Source organism: Mustela putorius, unplaced genomic scaffold (genome assembly GCF_011764305.1).
Source record: "Mustela putorius furo isolate JIRA1106 unplaced genomic scaffold, ASM1176430v1.1 tig00000276_pilon_pilon_pilon, whole genome shotgun sequence".
Lineage (NCBI taxonomy): Eukaryota > Metazoa > Chordata > Mammalia > Carnivora > Mustelidae > Mustela > Mustela putorius.
Window position 1 is genome coordinate 59808 of NW_025421342.1, and position 16550 is coordinate 76357.

At 48.5% G+C, this 16550-nt stretch overlaps 1 long non-coding RNA gene across 1 annotated transcript; it reads right to left on the bottom strand.

The window, feature by feature from the left end:
* Positions 1-413: 413 nt before the first annotated feature.
* On the bottom strand, positions 414-16184 carry LOC123391737. The gene is made up of 4 exons (XR_006606427.1): positions 16084-16184; positions 14721-14842; positions 5631-5756; positions 414-1605 (listed from the first exon to the last, which is right to left on the bottom strand). It is a non-coding gene; the product is annotated as an uncharacterized LOC123391737 (long non-coding RNA).
* Between the last annotated feature and the right edge of the window lie 366 nt (positions 16185-16550).

Sequence of the window (16550 nt, forward strand, 5' to 3'; positions counted from 1 at the left end):
GAGCCCCGCATCGGGCTCCCTGCACAGCAGGGCACCTGCTTCCTCCTCTCTCTCCACCTTGCCCCTGCCTACTTGTGATCTCTGTCTAAATAAGTAAAATCTTGGGGAAAATAAGAAATTTAGCTGATTATGTCATAAATATTTTGACTCTCTGTATTTGTTAAATCCTGAGTGAGGATAAGATCCATACCATGCAATTGGTTAACAAGTCTCTCAAGCCCCTCTTAATTACAGGCCTCACTTTCTCCCTCCTCTTTCTTTACCCTTGCAATTTATTTTCCTAAGGCAACAGGCCCTGTAAGGGTGCCTGGGTGGCTCAGTTTGGCAAAGCATCCGACTCTTGGTTTCAGCTCAGGTCCTGATCTCAGGGTCCTGGGATCCAAACTCTTGTTGGCAGAGAGCCCAATGTGAAGCTGGATCCCAGGACCCTGGGATCATGACCTGAGACAAAGGCAGAGCTATAACCCACTGAGTCCCCAGGGGCCCCTATTTATTTCTTGAATCAACCACCGACACCTATTACATGTCAGACATGGCTCTGAGTGTTTTATTAATGTTAAATATCATTTCATCTTTACAATCATCTATGAAGTTGGATTATTATCACCCCCATTTCTTCCTTCAGGAAACTGAGACCTACAATGGTAGAGTAACACGGCTCATAAGAGGCAGAGCTAGGATCAGCTTGGGCCTGGGCATCATGTTTTAAATCACTATGATTAGTCTCCAAGAACCTACAAAAAGTCCAAGTCCTCACCCCAAACCTTGGTTTTCCCCACCCTACAGTCCCCACGTGGCCCGAGATTCAAGGACATTCTCTCAGTTCCTGTAACAGTACACATCCTTCCCTGCTCTCACTGAACACCTTCCCACATCCGCCTTTTATTTCTTAGCCTTCTGGTCTCAGCTTCAACACTACTCAGTAAAGGATAAACTCTAATGCACGCTGTAGTTTTCAGCACTCAAAGCAAAATAGTAATGATGAATTTCACGGATCATTATTTCCTTCCTGTCTTTTCCAACCAGTTGGTGAGTCCCTCACACATCCTGTCAGTCCTACTGATCATGCTTTCCAGTCACTGAAGGCCCACCACCCATCCAAAAGGCCATTCCCCCTACACACACACACACACACACACACACACACACACACACACACACACTCACACACACACACCCCTATTTGGCCCTATCTCAGGAGCACAGTGGAGATCCTGACAACCCCTAGTGGAATGCAACTATTCAGGAGGGAGAACCAAAACTTCTCCCTCATCAAAACTACAACTTACTCGCTTCACGTCGGGTTTTTACAAGGACTTTAGCCCCAAGAAGGCCGAATATCCATGTGCCTGGTTCAGGCCGAATTCCCACTCCTCCTTTCTCACAACACACTTGAGATAATTAGCAGCTCCATAAATGAAGCCCTGCTCTGGGCTCCTCACAGATGGGAAACGAGGGGCACAGGAGCTGACAGATACCTTTTGTCAATCCAGTGTATTCCTGAGACACAGGTTGCCTCCCAGCAAGGCCCCAGCCCCCCAAGGTACCTCTGCACAGAGAAGCATCTTCCCAGGGGCCGCTCAATCTGTCATCCTCTGCGTCGACCTTGAAGAGGAAGTACAGGAGGTGAAAAAGAGCGTCCTCAGGCCAGTGGCCATGATCTGGAGGTTCTGCACCCACTGGGGCAAGGAAGCGGGATCCGGAGATGCCAGGCAAGAAGCAAGCCTCACAGAAGGCTGGAAAATGGGAGCTGGTTGCCCCGCACTCAGCAGAGGCATCTTGTTGACCCGCCCCCTGTCAGCTATCCTAACAATCCTCCCCCTCATTGGCCCCTGTGCCCACATGCTGATTAGACAGTTTCCCAGCTCCCTAAGGCCTTTGGAAAGCATCACTGGAAAGCTCTTTCGACCCCGCCCACACAAGCCAGGTCACCCAATCTCTCTCCTTCCCCATTCCCACCTGGTAGGGCCTGGGTCACACCACCATCATTCTTCTCTGCTGCTGCTATTTCTGAGTTTGGCCTCTCTGACTTCCACAAGCTTTAGAAGGCTGTAGAGAGTACAAACCCAGCTTTCTCCCATTGGAGTTGCTTTAGTGCCCTTTTCAAAACACAGTTGGGCTTATTTGTGGGGACTATTCCTGGGTTCTTTGTTCTGCTCTGTTCTTTTTTAAAAAAATATTTTTTTTGAAGATTTTATTTATTTACCTGACAGACAGAGATTACAAGTAGGCAGAGAGGCAGGCAGATAGAGAGGAGGAACCTGGCTCCCTGCTGAGGGGAGAGCCCAATGTGGGGCTCCATCCCAGGACTCTGAGATCATGACCTGAGCCAAAGGCAGAAGGGGGGAAGGGAAACAGTCTATAATGAGAGAAGGTAGGGCTGTAGCAGAATATGGTTTTACTTCATCAACGACTAGGCTGTGGGTCTTGTGCCTTTCCACTGACCACCCCATTGCCTAATCTGTTTGGCACAGGATCCTGATCCTCAGGATTATGGGGGAAACATACAGGGGACCCCTGTGGTACAGTTAGGGGATCAATTCCCACTTGACTTACACCAGGAGACTTGAAACCATACAACCATTGCCACAACAGAAGCTCCAAGGCTGATGATGCTGATTTGGGACACTTTGGAAAAAAAAAACCGGGAAAGAGCAGCAGGGTAATGAGACATTCCCCCACCCCACAGGGGTTTCTTCTTCCAGGAAGAAACAGACCCAAGCATAGGGGGAGTGGAAGAGAGAAATCTGAATACAGGAGGCAGAACCCACCCCCACCTGCCCTGACTAATTCAACATAGGTTCAAAATTTGACCCAACTGTCAATCCGAAATTTACAGGGGCACCTGGGTGGCTCACATGGTTAGTCAATGACTTTAGCTTGGGTCTTGATTCCAGGATCCTGGGATAGAGCCGCATATCAAGCTCCCTGCTGGGCAAGGAGTCACTCTGCTTCTCCCCGCTACTCCCCCTGAGGCCTGCTCTATCACACGTACTTGTGCGCGCGCTCTCTCTCTCTCCAATAAATAAATAAAATCTTTGAAAAAAAAGAAATCCAAAATTTACTGAAATAATTTAATTGGCAAAAATAAAAGGAGGCCGACTGGCTTTTGTGCCTCTACATCATAGGTTCTGAGTGAACTTTAATGTTGCTAGGAGGCACTGGTTGCCTAACCTTAATGGACTTATTACGAGGGCTCAAATCCTGTTTATAGCAAATATAATAACCATATTTTCTATCCTCTGTATTTAATGCTTTGACATCTCAGGCCTTGCTGACTTTGGAGGGACTGTCCTTGGCAGGCTTACTGAATTCCTAGAGATGGTCAGCAGCTTGCCTGCCAGCAAACCTTTCACAGGTAAAGCAACCAAATCAGAGGCTTTACCTCCAACCATCTCTTGTAATAAACTCTTACACTCTGGGCCACTATGCCCTGCCCTGATCACCCCAGGGGTAAGGACAGACTACTCCAGACACCACTGTGTCCCAGAACCCACTGAGATGACACAAACTAGGCAGTCTTAAACGTGCTTACCCAGACTCCCCTGCCCCTTCCCACGGAATCCATGATAAAGGGTCTTCCCCCTATTGTCCCTTCACTTCCTCTTTCTCCTGACCAAGCCTGGTGCTTCCCGGGGCGGCCCTCCATTGCCTCCCAGCACCTCCTTTCATGGGATCTGTGAGTCCAAAAAAAACACTTCTTCCATTCTGAGAGTTACTTGTGTATCTGCCTGTCTTACCATACCTGGTTAAAATAAACCCCAGTCCCCTTAAAACATCTGAGACACCTGGGGGGCTCAGTAGGTTAAGCTTTTGGCTCAGGTCATGATCTCAGAGTCATAGGATTGGGTCCCATGTCCAGCTACATGCTCGGGGTGGAGTCCACTTGGGATTTTCTCTGCCTCTGCCCTTCCCTTCCCCCCCACCACCACCCCCCCCCCCCGCTCCTTTGCTATCTCTCTCTCTCTTGCTCTCTCTTTAAAATAAAGAAATAAGGTCATTTAAAAAACCATGAGTGATGGGCCACCTGGGTGGCTCAGTGGGTTAAAGCCTCTGCCTTCAACTCCGGTCATGGTCTCAGGGTCCTGGGATGGGGCCCACATTGGGCTCTCTGCTCAGTGGGGAGCCTGCTTCCCCCACTCCCCCGCTTCCTCTCTGCCTACTTCTGATCTCTCTCTGTCAAAATAAATAAATAAATATTTTTAAAAAATAAAAAAAAAAAAAATGAGGGAGCCCAACCAATTTAAAGATGGTGAATACTTCGCTATGATAGATTTGGCCAAGATGTTCTGATCAGTGCCTATTTCAACATCCTCACAGGCATGTGTGCCTCAACCTTGAAGGACACATGATATACCTTGTTATACAAAGGGCATCCAAACCGCTCTGCTATCATAGGCAACCTTTTTGGGTAGGAACTTACTACACCCATCTTTCTCCAGGACCATAGGTGTGACATCACATTTAAGACATCCTACTGTGGGACGCCTGGGTGGCTCAGTTGGTTGAGCGGCTGCCTTTGGCTCAGGTCATGATCCCAGCGTCCTGGGATCGAGTCCCACGTTGGGCTCCTTGCTTGGCGGGGAGCCTGCTTCTCCCTCTGCCTCTGCCTGCCACTCTGTGTGCCTGAGCTTGCTCTCGCTACTCTCTCTGTGACAAATAAATAAAATCTTAAAAAAAAAGACATCCTACTGTGAGGAAATTTATTTGGCAAACTTGTTAAGGACCTACAAATGCAGGGGTTCCTGGCTGGCTCTGTCAGTTAAGTGTCTGCCTTCAGCTCAGGTCCTGATCTCAGGGTCCTGCAACAAGCCCTGCATCAGGCTCCCTGATCGGCGGGAAGCGTGCTTCTCCCTCTCCCTCTGCCCCTGCCAGCCCCTTCTATTCTTCTCTCTCTCTCGTGCTCTATCAACTAACAAATTAAATCTTTAAAAAAGAAAAGAGGACTTAGAAGTCGAACATCTTTCAGTCCTTTTTGGGTTCTGAGGCAACATATTCCTTGTTTATAAATTTTACAGAAGCCCATTTAGGCTGTTACTTGTCCATGAGCTCACAACGAAGGCAGGAGGGTCTCCCCTCAACAAAAGGCAAGTAAAAAAATGTGCAAGTAAAAATGACCTGTTGAGGGTGACGGGGTGGCTCAGTTGGTGAAGCATCTGCCTTAGTTTCAGGTCCTGATCTCAGGATCCTGACATCAAGCCTGGCAGGGGGGTTCCCTGCTTGGTGGGGAGCCTGCTTCTCCCTCTCCCTTCCACACCCTCTTCCAGCCAGAGCTCTCCCTTAACCACATAAATAAAATCTTTTTTAAAAAATCACCTGTTATTGCCCAGGAGAAAAGGCTTCAGCAGCCTCCTCTCTCCTTCCTGGAGTCCCTGGACCACGCATGCTATCTGTCAATTGTCCATGGGATCCCAATGCAAGAAACGGCCCTCCTTGGCCCTGGGTTATAGACCATGAAAGCAGCAGTTGCTGGCCATGCACTGGGCTCTCCTGGAAATAGAGTCTCTCACAGGCTCTGAGCCTTCCTATCCAGCTGTCTATTATTCTCTGGGTCATGGCACCCCCACCAGCTTAATAGAGTCACCAAGGCCTACTTGCTACAGGCTGAAACCAAAGTCTGCTTATCCTACCTGCAGGTGGAGGTGGAGGCTTCTGTCCACAGTGCATTGCCAGATTCCATGGTGCTGGAGGACTTCAGCTCTTCCTTCTACCCCTTGGCCACCCAGGGATTTCCTTGGGATCAACGGCATGAACATCTATGGAAGATATTACATTTTGGTTTTGATGAGCACGTCTCCCTCCTGCTCCCATGACAGCTTCACGTCCTGGAGAAGCACCTTTCCTATGCCTTAAGGGTCTCAGATGAAATGGATGTCCAAATATCAGAGTCCACTGTGATGGAAAGCCCGAGTTTGATTAAGATTCAGATGGCCTCAAATGGCCTCACTCCATGTTCTCTTCCCACTCTGCTCCCACAGATCAGATCCTCTGGCCAACAAGGCCTCCTAAGCACAGGTACCAGGTACAGTTCCTCCCCAAGTAGTAAGTTCCAGTTCCCTGTCAACCTGTGGAATGATCCAGCAAGCCAGTCATTCCCTCCTGCAGGAAGTAGGGCTCACCTTCACTCTCCTCGTACTACATAGTCTGCACCCACAGCCCTTGTCCATTCTGTTCCCAGGTTCAACGTCCCCCATGGCCCTGCATGATGTGTGTGTCCTCCTTCCCTGGGCCATGAGGATAGGTCGGTAACAAATCACGGTGGATCTCAGCTGTGTTGCATGTGGACATTGCATAGCTTTAGGGTTGGAATCCCTCCCTTCGCCAACGGGTGAAGAAGAGGATGAAATCTTTCTCACTTGTACCTTTGTCAAGGCACAAGGAGGAGGCTCATGGACTTGAAGTTATTTGGATAATAATCTATTTGGGGCTTGCAAGAATTCACCTGGAGCTAAAGGGCAGCCTTTATGTGAACGATGAAGAGGAAGGAAGGCTGCAAAGGCAAGGGCTTGGATGCTCTCTTAAAGGTCAAACTCCAGGCAGTGGGGAAACCCTCCAGTAATTACAGCAGGGAAGCAACATCACATGTTCATCTCAGTTCTTCCTGACAGCAGAGTTCAGAATGGATTCAAGGGAGGCTAAGAGTGGAACCAGCAAGATTGTTAGGGAGTCTACTGCACCAGTCTGAGACAGCAGTGGGTGAATCAGAGCACTGACAACAGGAAAGCAGGGAAGGAATGACCATATTTGGCAGGCTGAAGAGAGAGCAGAATGGAAAATGGAATGAGGTCCTTAAGGAAATCTGAATGGATCCTTTCCAAGGGGCAATGGAACAATTCGCCTCGAAGGGCAAAGGAAGATTTGAAGGGGCTTTTGAAGAAATGAACAAGGGAGTTGACCATGGACATTCCAGGTAAAAACCGCTTAAATGCTAATCAAGGGGAGCTATTTGCATAATGTAGGGTAGAACCATAAGCAGCTGGATTTTCTTTTAAAGAAATTTCAAATGGTCTCCAAGGCAGAGTGATTTGGAGGGAAAAAAAAAAAATAAAACAAGTCAGAGAATACAATACTCCTAACTAGACAAATATACATAAGGCCCAAGAGGACTCAGGTTACCTATAGAGTGCTTTTGCAGACCACAGAAAAGGAAATGATTTTGAAAAAATAGAAACTAAAAAATAAGGTAAGAGAAATGAGACTTACCTGGGAAAAGCAAACTTGCCTTTTTTTTTTTAACCTTATATTCATCTTGTACTTTCATGCGATTCACTTTGTTTCCCATATAAGAAGTGTGTACTCATTTATTTGATAAATTTGGAAGACTAAAACGAGTTGATGTGTTCCCTAGATCAGATATACGAAGACACCTGACCCTTGTGAAAACCTTAAAGCATTACAGACATTATTTGTCATGATCCCGGGGTCCTAGGATCAGGTCACAGGTTCCCTTGCTCAGTGGAGAACCTACTTCTCTCTCTCCCTCTGCTTCTCCCCCTGCTTGTGTGCCCCCAATTTCTGTAAAAAAAAAAAAAAAAGAAAATCTTAAAAAAAGAAAAAGAAGTCACCACTGTTTTCAATTTGGCAAATACTTCTGCAGTTATTAAATGACCCCTTTTTTTGTTAAGTCATAAAATACTATGTTTATTAAGCTGAAAGCAGAACTGCAAATAGTTTACACTTTGAAAAAGGGCATTTGGGGTTAAGGTAGACACAGAGTGACTTGGGATCTTCAAAGCATGGTCTCGTCTCTGGCTTGATAATCATCTATTTTTTGAGAGGTCTTTGGCCACCATTCCAACCTTCTTGGCAGGTGACAGTATATAGGGCATGTATCTGGGTAAAGAATCAGAGATAACATTTAGAAGAAGGTGCTCCGACCTATCCATTTCCGGTCCAGGTGGGTTAATAAGAGACACAGCTGTGGTTCGGGGCTTGACATCTTTTTCCGGGTGTGGATCCCAGGGTAGCATTCAGTCATGGTGGGCCTTGTTTCTTAGGCAGTTGTCCTGTTCCTCCTGAATCTGGGGGTTTCATGTCATGAGCAGAGGAGTTTGGTGATGGAAAAGCTGAATGAGATTTCGCTTGTAGAAACTGGACAAAAAGTCCTGAAAAAGAATTGGCCACAGCTTGGTGATTTGGCTTCCCAGGTGCATTGGGGGCGCTTCTGGATCCAGGCTCCCCAGTCACCCCACTGGGCACACCCGCAGGCTCTTGACCACGCAGCTGCCACAGCTGGTCTTCTTGGATCCCCAGTGTGCTTGCCATCAACCTCAATGCTTCTTGCCGTTCCACATCAGCTGCCTGGAAAGATCCCACAAAGAGTCTCCTTAGGAGGGTTTTGTCCACCATTCCTTCAGCCTTACTTACTAAGGTCAAGAGTTTCTTCTGTGTGTCCTCCAGTATTTCCTGCTGGACCTCATTCTGTTTCTTGAACTCTTGGAGTTGGTCCTCCTTCACCTCCAAGTTGGCATTTGTTTGATGCCATCATCCCTATAACGACTTCAGTTTTCCTTCTAGGGTGTCTGCCTTTTCCATCCATTCAGCGAGTTCCAGCTTGAGGTTCGCTAGCCTTCGATCATAGTGCCTTCCCTCTTCCTGGGAGGCAGCAAGCCGGAGCGCAGCTTCCTCTTTCTGCTGGGTGACCGTGTGCAATTGCTCCCGCAGCAACTCCACCTGCAGACTGGCTCTATGGTTGTCCTTTTCCATGGCAGCGGAAGACAAAACGAGTTTTCCCTGCAGGACGGTCACTTCCTCTCTTATCTGAGCCACTTGGTCTTCTGAAGCCAAACATTCCGGGCAACGAGAATCTTGGGCTTCTGCAGCGAGGTGCCATCCTCTCTCCAGCTCCTGGGTTAGGCGCAATTCTCTCTCATGTAACTGGTGACCCTCCTTCTGGTGGCACACAGGTTTCCGTTTCTTTCTGTTTCTGTGCCAACACGACATCATCTCTCTCCTGTTGACCCACAACTGCCTTTTCCTGCTTTGACTGAATGACGTCCATATGCCGGTTCAATTCCCCGCTCTCGCTGTGTTCTTTCTCTCGCAGCAGTTGCTCCAGAGAAAGTGCCCTCTCTTTCATCACGGCAGGCTGGGATTCCTCCTCCCTCTGCATCTTTGAAAGCAGCCGATTTGTCTCTTGCAAGGCCTGTTTTTCCATGTCCTTTTCTCTACATGTTTCCACCATCTTTCCATTTTCCTCTTTCAGCCGACACACATCCATTTCAAAATCTGTTATCCTCTCCTTCAGGCTGGTGACTGCCTGCCTCAGCAGCTCATTCTCACTCAGTTGGCCCCTGAGCTTCTCCTGTAAAGAAAGCAGTTCCTCACTTTTTGCTGGGATTCAGAGGTCCTGAGCCTGAGGGAAATCTTGTAGAACAGCCTGTTTCTCCTTCTGCTGCTCCATGTGGGAATCAGAATCGCTGTGTTCCTGTGGCTTGCCTTCTCCTTCCCCCGGAGCAGCCCCTGAAGCAATCCGTCTCTGCTGATCTTCCTGGAGGGTTTCAATCTTTTTATCTTTTCCTTGCCCTGATTTTCTGAGCTCTTCTACCTCCTCTCGGAGCACCTGAGAAGACTCACTCACTCGGTCAGATTTCACGGCCTTCAGAGAGTCCCCTGCCTCTGCAGAGTCCCTAGAGGGCCGGAGGAAAATTGCGTCAAGGTTCCCTAAAAGGAGGTCCTTGGCATTGCAGAGCTCCCTGATGCGGAGCTGAAGTGTGCTAGTTCCTTCTCTAGCTCTTGTAAGTTTATTTCATGTCCTTGGTAAGTGTGGATCTGGTCAAGAGAGGTCGTCTGCAGTTTCAAAACCTCGCTGTTGGTGCAAGCCCATGCCTGGAGTTGTCGCAGATCTCTCTGAAGCTGGGATGACTCGCGCCTCATATTTTGGACCGTGGTCAGCACCTGCTCTTTCCACTCCTCCATAATCGTCACCCGCTGTCTTAATGTGTCCCGTTCCTGTGGAAGCTGCAGGAACTGATCAATAGAAACTCCTCCAACCGTATTACCAGTGCTGGGTGTCTGCAGGATTTTCATTAAAGTCTGGCATTTTTGACTTAACGCATCCACTTCCAGGTCTTTTTCTCGAATAATGTGTGACAAATTCCAAATCATTTTTCTCTAAAACACCTCTATGTCACTGCTTTCTATTCTAGTGGACAGTTTTTGATTTTCCTCTTGTATCTTCATCTGGAGTTCCTCTTCTTTGGCAGCAAGTCGATTGGTCATTCTGTGATAGTTCCTTTTCAGATTGCTATTCTCCCTCGTCTTCTCATTTAGGACCACCAAGACCTGTTCGCTTTTCAAAGTACACTCTTGCAATTGGCGCTGAAGTTGTTCCACGTGCCCATTCTGGCAGTGAGAAGCCACAGAGATTTTCCTAGAAAGATCCTGAATTTCCAAATCCTTTTGCTGGATAATTTGAGTGAGTTTCCCAATCTTCTCTTTGGAGAGCCGATCCATCCGTTGATAGTCTCTAAGTTGTTGGCAGTGCTGTTCAGTGAGGTCTGCTGCTAGCTTCCGCCAGTGGGTGTTTTTGCAACCCCGCCACCTCCAGCTGATGTTTGTCCAGCTCCCGCTGCCGCCGCTGCTCTAGGTCCCTGATGTGGCTCTTCAGTTTCCACAGTATTTCTGTGTTGATGGTATTTGGTCCCTGGGTGGAACACTGGCACAACTTCCAATGAGTCACTTCAGCCTCCAATGTTTCAATCTCATGGAGGAGTCTACTGATCTGTGTCTGGGTTAAGATGACATCAGCCAAATCCCTGGCATCCCCAGGGAAAGTCCCTTTCCCCAGCACATGTCTCTTAATATCGATGTCCCTGGTCAAAGAGGTTTGGCTGCTGTCCACGGCCCCTAGGGAATGGCCTAGGCCAGAGCCCAGCCTACCAGCCCAGGAGAACATCTGACGGTCATACAACTGTCCTGGTCCGCGGTACAAAAGCGTCCAGCCCAGTCGGACTACCCCGCCAAGTGTCCCAGAACCCCAAGCTGCGCAAGGCTAAGAATCAAAAGACTACAGACGTTTCCAGGCAACCCCTGCATGCCCCTCCCCCGCCCCCTTCTGTGAGCTCAGGTGTACCTAAGCATACAGAAGTTACCAGGCAACCCCTGCATGCCCCTCCCCCGCCCCCTTCTGTGAGCTCAGGTGTACCTAAGCATACAGAAGTTACCAGGCAAAGCCTGCATGCCCCTCCCCCCCCTCCAGAGCTTCCTTGTGCCTAAGCATACAGACCTTTCCAGGCAATGGCTGCATGCCCCTTCCCTACCCCGCCCCCCCCCCCCCCCCACCTCCTGCCGCTCACTCCCACATGCCTCTGCTGGTCAGGTAGCTCCGAACAGCCAAGGCCCTCTGGCCACTGGTCCGGGTCCCTGTCCCCACAGCTCATCCCCACAACTTCCCACCCAGGCCTGGGCCCATTGTCCTCCAGGGTGTGCCCCTAGTGCATGATCGCACCTGACTGTACCCAGGTGCCTGCCCCAGAAAATGCACATGGCCTTCTACTTCCCCTAAGTGGGATCACAATACACAAAGTCCTGTGGTATGGTCCTTCCACCCAATGGTACATTTTTCATTCTGGTGTAAATTACAGGGTCACACACATCCATCCAGCTAGGAGAGAGGATCCTCAGAGCACTTCCAGAGGTCTATATCCACACAGAGGATGGCCCTCATGGAGACTTTGTGTATTTCCAGCCTCCAGTGGCTCCAGAGTTCTCTGTCCCTCCTTGCCCCATCAGTTCTTCAGGGACAGCTTGGTCATGATTTGCTCTGGCGGTTCACTGGCCACTGCCCACGCTGCGCCTCTATCACCTCCCGCAGCTGTGCACCTAGACCAGGCAGGCAGTAGGGCAGAATGGTGGATACGCCTGGTCTGCGGGTCCTCCGCCTGCACAGAGTGGCAGGTGTGCAGCAGCAGAGGCCTGATTCCACCCACCTTGCCAGTCCTGACTCATGCTAGTCCAGGGCATAGGGTTAGGAACCGCTCTGGCAGCTGCCCCGTGGGAGCCCCACTGCCCACCCATCGCCATGATGAAGAAGCAATTCTGCTGCGTGAAGCAGCTGGCCAACCAGACCCTGGCCTGTAAATACGCCCATTCGGGCTGGGATTGTGCCAGGTGAGGTCAGGAGCCAGAATGGGAGGGCTGGCGGCTCTCCTGGTGGCAAGCTCCCGTCCCCTGCCACCACCACGCACCAGGAAAAAGGGGTCCTGGTCTGGGTCTGCGCCAAGCCACAGACTGGAGGCCACCTTGGGCCGGTGCCAGACTCTGGGAAGAGCTACTTGGTGGATTGGCCTTTCCAAGACGACCCCTGCAGGGGGTGTCCTCTGCCCTCTGTCCTGGCCATGCCCAGCATCGCCCTGGGGGGACTGTACCTGAGCCTTCCCCTGCCCCCCACACCAGGGTTTGCCCTGGGCGAAAACTCTGGGCACTGATATGCCTGAGGCCCCATGGACGCTGTGCTCTGGGGGAGGTGTTCTCTGCCTTTCGGGGGCACCCTACCTCTGCAGATCGTCAGCCTCCAAGTGCCTAGTTGCAAGAAAGAAGTAATTGGAGGTCCGGGCCCATAGGATCTGCCTCCGGAGTTCCTGCTATCCATGGAGGGACCGTAGAGGTGCTGCTGCCTCCAAACCCAGGCCTCTGGGAGGATAGAACTGTGGAAACGCTTTGCGCCGACTTTTAGGTTTATTTTTCTTTTTATTTTTTTAAAGAGCTTTTAAAAAATCCTTTCTCCCTCTGGGTATGGATGCAGATCCTCTCAAAGTTTCTTTGGTTTCTGCTTTAATGCCTGATGGGAAACAATATCCACTATGAAATGACAGCAGACACCCGGGTTTGTAGACCTTCTGGCTGTTAGAATAGGAATCACTCACTGGTGGTTTTGAGAGCTCCTGGAGGTGATGGTCATATGCCCAGTTATCTGGGGCACAGCTTTCAAGGTCCTTAGGGCTGCTGGCTGTACTGGACCTACTGACTGCTTATTCTGGATGAGATACCCAAGTGTGAGTCTTCCACAGCTATTGCTTTTTTGTTTTTTCCCCCAACGACTGGATCAAATGGGGAGTGAGGTTTGGCCAAAGCATACGTGACAGTTCTTCTGGTGTGCGTGTACCAAAATGCTTTTCCTTCCCCTCTCATTTTCTAAACTTGCAATTGAGGGTTTGCGGGTCCCTCCCCCATAACTTTTCGCTTAGTGGCTTTGTTTTGTGTTTAATTTGGTTGCTACTCCACTCCATGATCTTAGTGTGCACTGATCCTGTTCCAGAGTTGATGCCTGTCCCCTAAAGCCTAGCAGTGCCTCCTTTGCCGTCATTTGTAGGAAAAGATAGAAATAATGCCAAACGGCAGGTAGACAGGGGAGCAGTCATAGAGGTTTGGAATGTAGGTGATGTTTGGTGGGGTGAGGTCCAGAGCCGATGTCGAGAAAGAGTTCTTGAGACCTCTTTGGTGCAAAACAGTGGTTTTATTAAAGCACGGGGACAGGATCCGTGCACAGAAAGAGTGGCATCAGTGTTGTGGGGGGAACTGATACACCCCTGAAAGGTGGGGGAGGTAAGGAGAGGGAAGGGTTTCAAAAGAACTTTCCTATGCTAAGGAAGACCTACAAGATACTGGAGACCTTGCCATTGTCAAGTGGCAAGTGTCAAGTAGTTTTACCCTCTAGCAGGGAATGAACATGAAGATGGTTGGAACAGGCATTCTTTTGTTTCAAGGGGACTTGAGTTTTTTAAAAAACCCTTTGGACCGATCCAAAACACCTCCACTAAATCTGTTCTACCCTGTGCTATTTGCCGTCCTTACTACTGGCAGATAACCTTATCCTTGGAAGGGGTACCTAAGACTCAGTGTACCTGGACCAGAAATGAAAATGTCAGATGTATTCCTGATCAACCCAACTATATGACACGAAGGAGAAAACAAACCTCGGGACCAATTTGAAAGGACGTGGGGCTGAGAGGAGGCATTTCTCCAGTCGCATCTGTTCCTACTGCACACGATCTGCCCCTGCATTCTGATCCAGCTCCTTCCGCCACACGATGGCCACTGAGGTACAGGCACCACTGACTGATGGACCACAAAGACCTCACTGAGCAAGCACAAGGCTCTGTACAGAGAAACACGGAAGCAACCTGGACTTGTGGGACCTGCAGTCTATTCGGTCCTGGTTCTGCCACTAACCCGACCCGTCTCATTTCCTGTGAGAGAAGATAAAACTGCTCTTGATCGTTAACCGAGCAGGTGAGGGATGAAATCAGGGAGCAGCTATGAAAGGCCTTTGTACATATCACTATCACCAGCCTTGCACATCTCTAAACTGTACTTAAGACACTGTCACGCTGACAATAAAATCTTCGTGATTGTGAATACAGCAGACACGGGGGTCTAGTGCTCACAGTCCCACTGGCAGGGTCTTCCACTCATGCAGAGGTCACGTCGATAAGGGTTTTTATCAGGAGCCCTGTTGATAACAGCAAAGGATGAGAAGCCAGGCACCCATTCTTCACCGGGGACCCGGTGACATCAAGTACGTGGCTGACGGTGGCAGCAGGCGCAAGTAGCTGGGGACAGGCGTGGGAGAGAGGCAGTCACCTCCTAATACATTTTTAACATTTTGAACCAGGCGGCCACCTTCACAAATGAAACAATTCGAGAATGAAGAGGGCGAATGAATGAAAAAAAAAAAAAAAAAAAAAGAAAAAAAAAGAAGAGGGCGAATGTTCACTTACCTTTAATCTCCAGAAGGTGGTCTCCATCCCAGTCCCAAGATTTAGAATTTGACAATGACATTCTGTCTTCTGCAGAAATGCCCTTACCAGCTGACTGACGCCATGGACTCGAGCAAAATATCCTGAGACAGAGACACAGAGACAAGTTATCGCTCAGTGAGATAGAAAGCATCCCTGCAGAGCCCGCCCTAGGAGAAGAGCCAATGAGGATTCGGCTGCTCTTCTTTGGGGTCAGTGATTTTCCTGCGGACTCATGGGAGAAATCAAGACTTTCGCATTCTCTTCTTTTTAACTTAAACCTGCTGGAACCAAAGTAACTACAATCTATTTAATGATTTAATGGTGGAAATAAAGATCTTAGAAATAAAAATGTCCCTTGGGCCACCTGGGTGGCTCAGTCGGTAAAGCATCTGCCTTTGGCTCAGGTCAGGATCTGCTTCCTGCTCTGATGACAGCCTGTTTTTCCCTCTCCCTCTAGCTCTCCCACTCATGCTCTCCCTCTCCAATAAATAAATAAAGGAAATCTTTAAAGATTACCATAAAATGTCCCATGATTGTCCACAGGAAAGACAAGTGTTTTACATCAAAACATCAGATCTTAATGTTCCTCTTCGAAATATGCTTTTCGTGCCCAGGTGCAAACTACTGAGGACTCAGCTCAACATCAACATGCGAGATCAAGACGCTATAATATTTTGCAGTCAGAATATGGGGCAGATAAATGTCCAAGCAAAATGAAATAAAATAAAGACGTATTTCTTACCATGTTCCCTTCATCTCCAACCTGTGTGGGTAAAACTCTCTATGTTTATAAACTGACCTCGCAGACTGACTGCAGGAGAGGAAGGCACGAGCAAACATTGCCCCCAAAATGGACTTATTCAGCTCCAGGGTGAGGAGCTTGGGTAAAGGGGATGGCGAATAAAAGGGGGAAAGGAAGATAAAATCTGTGTTCTATAGCCCTGTTGCTTAAAGTGTAACTATCTTAAGAACAAAACCTCAGCAGCATTTAGAAATGTACTGCAATGTGATATAGGAGTTCTGTGTCTATTGATTCTCCTAAAAAATCATTTGAGCTTGTACTTTACAGGTTATCTTGCACTTTATTTCTAGGAAATCTTTTTTGTTGTATGTTATACAGTATCATCCACAACAGACTGGATGTTGAAACAAAAACTGAAAAGATGCTCACCACACCCTACTTGGGAAGCACTCTGGACATGCCAGCCCATGCAGAGAAAGAAGGCAGGCAGGCTGCTGACTCGCTGCCTCAGGGAACCCAGGTCCCCAGGGCTCCAAAGGGGGGGGGCATTTTGACCTTTGCCCTTCAATGGGTATCTTGGGAATTAAGAAACATCTTTACCATTTAAACCAAATGGTATGCGCGGTCAGCTCTTGGTTTCAGCTCAGGTCCCGATCTCAGGGTCCTGGGATCCAGCCCAGCATTGGACTTCATCGTGAGTGGGAAGTCTGCTTCAGGATTCTCTCTCCCTCTCTCCATAAATATCTGTTTAATGGACACATGTATAAACTCGTTATATTTTTTGACAGGTGAATTGTGTATAATAATATTAAAAAAATGCTGTTATAAGTGAAAACCCAACCCTCCAAAATTTTTAGTAGAAGGTAATTTAGTTTTCAACAAATTCTCACAGTTACCAAAGGCAAAAGATTGTATTTTCAAACACAAACTGTAATAGAATTAAAAGGAACTTAAGATGAAAGTTTTCCATTTAAGGTGTATTGTTTAGCAATGTCTAACAGCAGGTATTTCATTCTCATCTACATGGTCAAAAAAAAAAAAAAAAAAGCGAAAACACAGTCAATACA